Here is a 9,201-nt window from a genome sequence, read left to right as displayed (position 1 = left end):
CCGGTGTTCACTAAGCCCACATCGGCTAAAGACTATTATGTTAATTTAGGCAAAATATTTAATAGTCAATACTCTTCTTTTCTAACAACAAAAATTGAAACTTCTTCGTAAGCTATAAAAAAATAATATTTTTTTAATAATAACCAAAAAATATTACAACGAGCGTGAATTTATGTTACATTTGTATGAATGTATCACCATAGCATGACAACTACATATATCCTATACCACTTAACGTCAGATAACGATCATAGTTATGTGAACTACAGTCTATCGCTACGAGACCATTTTTGTGCACCACTATTTACTACCCTCGAATATAAGTGAAACCAATTCCGGTCCAAACATATTTCATAATATTATCAAATTATTAGCCATTAAATTTTAGTGGAAAAAAATATATCTATTAACAAGGCTTAAACGTGAGTGTGTCTCTAAGTAAATAACAATATCCTAAGTTTCTTTGTTTGGAACAACAGAAATATATATATTTATTAATTAAAATAAGAGTTAGGAAGTTGAACAAAATACAATTAATAAAGAGTACAAGAAGAACAATTGGCAAAGAAACAATGCCTAAAGGTAGAACACACAACAATGACTAACTAAAGTACGATATATATCCTAAATTTTTGTGGATTTATAGTTTTAATAAATCCTCTCATTTTGTTGGTATAAAAAAAAAATCATTACTGGGATTTGAACTCAAGTCTTCGAGATTCAAAAATGATTTTATTTGACGTGATTCAAATCCGCATCTAGTGTTTATCATGAGAGGCCGTGAGCAACATAACACAACTTTTTATAAATTTGTCCTCATTTATTTTTCCTTTCATTTCCCAAATATGATTTGTCATTTTCTCAAAAAATAAAAAACATCATTAACCAAGTGTAGCTGATTAGACCCAAATATACAAGAAGCAAAACTAAGACAAAAATTTGCAAGTAATGCATATATAATTTCCTTTTAGCTAAACTATAACTCCAAGTGATAATACATGTGAATCGTTCTACCAACATATTTGTCATTCTATTTGTACAAAGTTAATTATATAGGTTCATCTTTGTGAAGATTGTGAAGAATGTACAAAGAAGCTGATGATAGGAATATACAAAATGAGTAGCTTAAAAGATCTAAACTAGTTGTTATGGTTACCATTTTGCTCCTCTCAAACATTTTTACTATAAGAATCATTACAATGAAATGTCCCACTTTTGTCTTTAATTCATCAAACGAACTTATCTTCATCCATTTTGGTTGCTCCTAAAAGTCAATCAGATTCCATTAGACATGACATGACATGACATGACATAACATAACATAACATAACAGATAGGACTAAGACTGATATCACAATATGAATCTATATGTGGCTAAATGCATAAATAACAATGTATTTTTATCTATTTGTTTACAGAAATCTACTATAAAGTCCTTACATTTTGACTTTATACTCAATTAAGTCATTTTTTTCTGATTAAGTCATGAATGTCTATAAATGTATTGATTTTCACCATTTTTCCCGGTTATCAGGTCATCTCATTTTCAAAATTTACACTTTTTGTCTAGATTTTAAATTTTATTACAAATTTGGTCAAAAACTTACATTTTCGGCCCATATTTCAAAATTTTGTTAAAAACTCATCCTAAATTTAGTTATTTTTATTTTTTATTTTTTTCAAAATTTTGTTTTGAATATGTTATATTTCTTTATAAAATCATATTTATACAAAAAAAAAAACATATTTTCATATAAAAAACCTTCTTTTTACTATTTAAAAACCTTTTTTTACAAAACATTTTTGTTAGAAAAAGGTTTTTATATGTGAAAAATATGTTTCTTTTTTATAAATTTGGTCCAAAAGGTTTTTCGCATAGAAGTTTTTTTATGTGAAAATATCTTTTCTATAAAAAAAAAAACATATTTTCACATAAAAAACCTTTTTTTAAAAAAAAGAAACATTTTCACATAAAAAAACATATGTAAAAAAACTAAATTTAGGATAAGTTTATAACAACATTTTGACATCTGGGCCAAAAGTGTAATTTTGGACCAAACTTGTAATAAAACTTAAAATCTTGGCCAAAAGTGTGAAGTTTGAAAGTGGGATGACCTAATAACCTAGAAAAATGATGAAAATGAATACATTTATCGGTATTTAGGACTTAATTAGAATATATATATATATATATATATATATATATATATATATATATATATATATATATATATATATATATATATATATATATATATATATATATATATAGGAATGAGTTCTATGGAAAACAAATAACTAGGGCAACATCTACCGGAACCAATAATCAAATGACACGTGTCCATTTCTTTCTTCACAAGTAATGTATTGTGGAAGTTATTGTGGAAGTGATGTGTTGTCATGTTTTCTCGTTTCATGGAAAACAAATAACTAGGGCAACATATATATATATATATATATATATATATATATATATATATATATATATATATATATATATATATATATATATATATATATATATATATATATATATATATATATATATATATATATATATATATATATATATATGGACTTGATTGAATATGAGGTCAAAATATAAAGACTTCATAGTAGATTTCCCGTTTGTTTACTATAGCATTTTACTATTAGATGATATAATAAACAAATAAATAAAACTACATTGCGATTTCTTGCATTTAACCATCTATATGCATATACAAAATGCTTACCCTCAAACCAAACATCCCAAACAAGGTGGAGCCCTTGAGAGCATGATCATTTGCTGGTGCTACATTACCAGGTGCATTACTAAGGCCGAATGGTATACTAACCACGAGGCACTTCGTGGTTGAGGTGGCCATGAACCACGCTCGTGCACACCGCCCCGGTGGTTCGTGGTAGGTCGTGGTCGTTGTCATTCGTGTTCCCGACGACGGATTCAAACGAGAATGGTGATCGGTGTTCGAATTTTTTGGCCGTTGAACGGCTATTTTGGCCGTTCTTTTTTTTTTCAAACACAATTTACTAATATAAATAACACTTCTATTATACCAAAATTTACACCCCATTCTATTCTCTAAAACTACAAAACACATACACATGGATCCCACAATACATATGGAGTTTTTAAAAAGTTTTGACTCTGATGACGACGTAGAATTCGTCGAGACATTCTTCAATGTTGTGCAACACGTTCACGCCGAAGAAAGTTCGAATGCAGCGCGTACAAGGGCGGTCGTCAATCGTGATCGCCAAGCCGCACACGACTTATTGGTACGTGATTACTTTGCCGATGATTGTCTTTATAATGACGACTCATTCGAACGTCGTTTCCGTCTGAATAAGGCTATATTTTTACGTATTAGTAATGCTTTAGAATCTCGTTATGATTTTTTCAAACAAAAACCCGACGCTAGAGGAAGAATGGGTTTTAGTAGTATACAAAAATGTGCGGCTGCTCTTAGGTATTTGGGATACGGTATAGCATTTGATGCATCTGACGAATACTTGAAAGTATCTGAGAGGACCGCAGTTGAATGTGTAGATTGGTTTTCTGCATGTGCTTATGAGATTTTTCACGAAGAATATTTGCGTAAACTTACTCAACGTGATATTGAGAGATTATATTCGGCTCATGAAGAGAGATATGGATTTCCTGGTATGCTTGGCACTCTAGATTGTACGCATGTGGCTTGGGAAAAATGTCCAACTGCATGGCGTGGTCAGTTCACTCGAGGAGATATAGGTGAACCAACTATCATCCTAGAAGCTGTTGCATCTCAAGATTTGTGGATATGGCATGCCTTTTTTGGAGTAGCGGGGTCTAACAACGACCTTAATGTTCTTGGTCAGTCTCCACTTTTCAACGATATTTGGACCGGCAAAGCACCTGATATGACGTTCACGGTAAACGGGCTCGCGTACAAATACGGTTACTACCTTGGTGATGGGATATACCCGAATTATTCTACATTGATGAAGGCATACTCGGTTCCTCGAAGTGAAAAAGCAAATTTTTTTTACAAAAAAACAAGAATCGGCGAGAAAGGATATCGAGAGGGCATTTGGAGTCCTTAAGCAAAAATGGCATGTAGTGAAATATGCTACACGACTCTGGGATAAAGAAAGAATTAAACGAATGGTCCTAGCATGTATTATAATGCATAATATGATTATTGAAGATGAAGGTCGAACGATTTGCACGTATGATCCGAACGACGTTGTCGTTCCAATTGAGGAGTTCGTACCCGGAACGAATGCGTTTTTAGAGCGAGTTGTTGAAATTCATAACAGTGAAACGTGTTTCAATCTTCGAGAAGATGTCGCGGAACATTTGTACCAACATAGCATGAACGATGATTAGGATTTTTATATGTACGTTTGTTCGTTTTCTTATTAATGTAATGTTTCTTTTCTAGATTAACTAAGTAATGTATTTTAAAGTTGTTATTTTATTTTTATAATTAATGAAAAAATAGTTTTAAAAAAATGAATGCTTTTTAATTATAAAAAATGTAATTTTATTGTAATTTTTGAATTAAAAAAAAGTAATTTTATTGTATTTTTGAATTAAAAAAAATAAAAATAATGATGTGGAGTGGTGTGTTAGTGGTAGGTATCCCATGTTAGTGGTAATGGAATGTGATACTGATGTGACACCCACCACATATATGGTATGTGATGGGATGGTCTAAAGAATAATCCATACAAACCCATTGCAAATATTAGCATCACTGTGCCAGCTAGATAAACATCTGCATCCATATTTCAAAAAATAAAAATAAAGGAATAACAATATATTATTAAATTTACTAAAAGAAAAAAATAGTAAAGTAAAAATGTGAGAAACTCACCTATCGCTTCAACTAATCCAACACCATCTTTCCTGTATGAACTCCTTTCGAACAGCTTGTCCAGTATACTTTATATGCATCAACAATATAAACACAACCCTAGGGAAACATAATGACATCAGCAAAGCATCAACTATTTACTCTATCATATCAAGGAAAACAGATATAAATATGAGAAAATTAATGAAATAATTAGAAGTTAGGGGTGTTTTCAGCAAATAACCATGAAATTTTGAGTTTTGGAAAATGACCACGAGATCCACAGAGGGGTTTTACGGGATCCCTTTACTCCTTTGATGAACGACGCACAATATTGGGGAAATGACGTTGCACCACTAAAAGACAAATTTTTTTGGGGGGTTCTAATGGTTCCGCAGAGGTGTCTCTACGGATCTTGTGAACACCTCTGCGGATCGCTTAATGTCTCTGAGGAATGGATAAATACTTAAAAATCCAAAAAAATTCTCTTAAAAAATTGTTCATACCCATTCTTCAGAGACGTTAAGCGATCCGCAGAGGTGTTCACAAGATCCGCAGAGACACCTCTGCAGAACCTTAAAAACCTAAAAAGAAAATTTGTCTTTTTGTGCTACCGCCTCATTTCCGCAGAGGTGTGCTAAGTTCCTCAGAAACATTAAGTGATGTCTGATGGTCATTTACGAAACTCAAAATTTTATGGTTATTTGTTGAAAATACCCCCTAACTTTTGGTTATTTAATGAATTTTATCTATAAATATATACATAAGTGATGAGTTTAAGGATGATTACATTTAGGAAGCATAATAAGGAGCCAGCTAAAGAGCCTGCAACAGCCAAAAGTGCCAAAAACCTGAAGTCAAATATCACCTGCCAAATAGAAGATTTTCATCAATATGAATAAAGAGTAAATTCGGCAAATGACCAAAATGTAGGATGAGTTTGAAGAAAATGACCACAAAAATGAAGATTTTAGAAAATGACCACATGTTCCGCAGAGGGGGTTCTGCGGAACCATAAACACCTCTGCGGATCTTGGTTTTTTTCATTTTTTTTCGTTTTGTGTTTTTTTTTTGTTTTCATTTATTAATATATTTTTTAATCACATAAGGTTATGTGATTATTATGTAATTTTTTTTTTCGTTTTTCGTTTTTCTTATTTAATTACCTGTTTATAAAGCTGTGTGTTTAATAAAAATTATACAAATATTCTATGTTTTTTATAAAATTACACACATTGGGGGTGGTTTGAAGATGTATGTTTTCCATGTATTTTTACTATTTTGTATTTACAAATCACTCTCCACAAACACAATGAAAAAACAATTTCTACTTGTAATTGAAACTCACAAACTCACAAAAACTCATTAAAATACGTCTATAACTTCTATAACTAGTCCGTAGAGGTGTACACTGATCCGCAGAGGTGTACACTGATCCGCAGAGATGTACACAGATCTGTAGAGGTGTACACTGATCCGCAGAGGTGTATACAGATCCGCAAAGGTGTATAATGATCCTCAGAGGTGTACACTGATCCGCAGATGTGTACACTGATCTGCAAAGGTGTACACTGATCCGTTGATAACAGTTCTGTGGATTCCCACACAGTTCTGTGGAGTGTGGACTGATATTAAACATATGTTCATTATTTTTAACCTTTTTTTGTCAATTTTTTACATACATAAGGTATTAGTGTATTAAAAAGAATTAATATTAATAAACGAAAACAAAAAATAGAAAAAACGAAAAAACGAAAGAATAAAAATTAAAAAACTCAAGATCCGCAGAGGTGTTTCGGTTCCTCAGAGGCAAACGTATTACATAAAACATTTCATTATTTTTAACATTTTTTTGTAGAATTTTTTACATAATAATCACATAAGGTATTAGTGTATTTAAAAATATATATATATTAATAAACGAAAATGAACGCAAAAAAAAAACGAAAAAACGAAAAAATAAATTAAAAATCAAAAAACAAAGATTCCGCAGAGCTGTAGAGGATCCATAGAGCCTTCAATGAAGTTTATTTCAAAGTATGTTTATTATGAAGGTTGTATGTTTATGTTTTTTAAAGTATGTTTTGTAACCTACTTAAAGTATGCTTATTATTCAGAATACCGGTGTGTGTAATTTTATAAAAAACATGGTATATTTGTATAATTTTTATTAAACACATAACTTTTATAAACTGGTAATTAAATAAGAAAAATAAAAAACAAAAACAATTTTTTTTACATAATAATAACATAATACCTTATGTGATTAAAAAAATATTAATAAACGGAAACAAAAAAACAAGAAAAACAAAAAAAACAAAAAAAAACGAATAAAAAAATGAAAAAAACCAAGATCCGCAAAGGTATTTATGGTTTCGTAGAACCTCCTTTGCGGAACCTGTGGTCATTTTCTAAAATGTTCATTTTTGTGGTCATTTTCTTCAAACCCACCCTACATTATGGTCATTTGCCGAATTTTCTCTAAAATCATTGGAAAATCGAACTAATAACAGAATTACAGAGTCTCAATCACATGTCTATGAGATCTCTACCAATACAATTTCGAAGTTCCTCATAAAATAGGGCATCTGGAGCACGTACATAATACAAGCGAATATACATATCACCATAACCAACAAATACATACACAAATCATGATATTTCCCCAAATCTCACTAAAACCCTGATATAAAAAAGTTATGTCAGCATAAAAAACATACCTTTTCAATGTTGGACTCTGTTGACCTCACAAACTTCAAAGCAGGATTACTTCCGTTAGGGTTTGCGAGCGCGTAATTCAAGTTCTTATTAGAAGCTTTGGAAGACGAATCGACGGCAAAAGGTGTTTTAGAGGAAGAGATGTTTGCCTATGACTAGGTTGCGGGGGAGGTGATGGAGATTGTGGTGATGCCAGAGAAGCAAATGAAGTTGAAAAGCGTCGGAAAGAAGTCGTGGCTATTGTGGGTGTGGTGGTAAGTAGGATGGGAAGTCTTCCGCCACCGGAGATCGATACCAATGGCAACATATTCAGTCAAGAAATGTGTAGAGACTACAAACTAGCGAGGGTAAGGAGCGCGGTTAAGGTCGGAGGGAGTGGTGCCACCGAAACCGCACTCCCTTCGTTGCCACGTAAGCGCCACGTCATTTTTACCACAAAGCGCGGTTCCTTACCACACCTAAGGAGTGGTGCCACACTTTATTTAAAAAAAAAAATTAAAATAAAAACTTTAATTTCTCCCCACCCAATCACAAAACAGTCAAATTATCCACACCCAATCACAAGCCGCAACCATTTTTTGCCGCACTGCGGTTTGAACCGCACCAAACTTCACCCAGGGGGCGGTGTTCGCTGCTTATGTGGCGAAACCGCACTCCCTGGAACCACACCACACCCTCAAGCCTAATGGCCATGTATCTTTCACTGTGTGGGACCTCAGTTTTTTTGGTGGGTAGTGGGTTTAAACGAACGATATCTTTCATTTGCGTGGTTAATTTGGCAAGATAGCACTTTATAATGCCTTACGAAATACCGACGACGAAGGCATCTGCGGTCTAGCTGGCCCCAAATCACGACTGTGCACACCAGTCCAGTGTCTCGTTGTGGCTCGTGGTCGTGGTGGTTCGTGTTGGCTAGAACGAGCTAGGACGACCAACAAGATTCATTCTTCCTTTTGTAGCCGTTCAACAGTCAAAAATTTTAATCTTTTTTAATATATATTCTTTACCTATATAAACACAACAATTTACATGAACCTTTACACCCAGATCATTCATCTTTTTTACACTCTCTTAAAACACATGTTTATGGATTTCTTTAAGAATTTCAATTTGAAAGACGACGGAGTGTTCATCTCGACGTTCTTCAATGATGTGCAACACATGCATGATGAAAAAAGTTTTGATGTTTCGCATTCAAGAGCGGTTGTCAATCAAGATCGTCAAGCCGTATATGACTTATTGGTACGTGATTACTTTGCCGATAACTGTCTTTATAATGATGACTCGTTAAAGCGTCATTTCCGTCTTAATAAGACTGTATTTTTACATATTAGTAATGCTTTAGAGATTCGTTATGATTATTTTAAAAAAAATCCTATGCTAGAGGAAGAATAAGTTTTAATAGTATACAAAAATGTGCGGCTGCACTTAGATATTTGAGATAAGATATATGTTGTGATGCATCCGACGAGTATTTGAAAGTATCCGAGAGGACTTCAATTGATTGTGTAGATTGGTTTTGCGCATGTATGTATGAGGTTTTTGTTGGATTAAGGTGTCTAAGTCGGTAACTAAATTGGTATATTCTTGTAATTAGAAGCAAAGTCCTTTTTGGGTTGCCCTCATAACTAGAACTTAATTAGAA

At 32.6% G+C, this 9,201-nt stretch overlaps 1 pseudogene; it reads right to left on the bottom strand.

Annotated features, from left to right (window-relative positions):
• Positions 1-1,013: 1,013 nt before the first annotated feature.
• Positions 1,014-8,612, bottom strand: LOC111882735 (uncharacterized; annotated as a pseudogene).
• Between the last annotated feature and the right edge of the window lie 589 nt (positions 8,613-9,201).

The sequence above is a fragment of the Lactuca sativa genome, chromosome 9 (genome assembly GCF_002870075.4).
Source record: "Lactuca sativa cultivar Salinas chromosome 9, Lsat_Salinas_v11, whole genome shotgun sequence".
Lineage (NCBI taxonomy): Eukaryota > Viridiplantae > Streptophyta > Magnoliopsida > Asterales > Asteraceae > Lactuca > Lactuca sativa.
The sequence above is the reverse complement of the archived record's forward strand: the minus strand, read 5'-3'. Positions and strand labels throughout refer to the sequence as shown.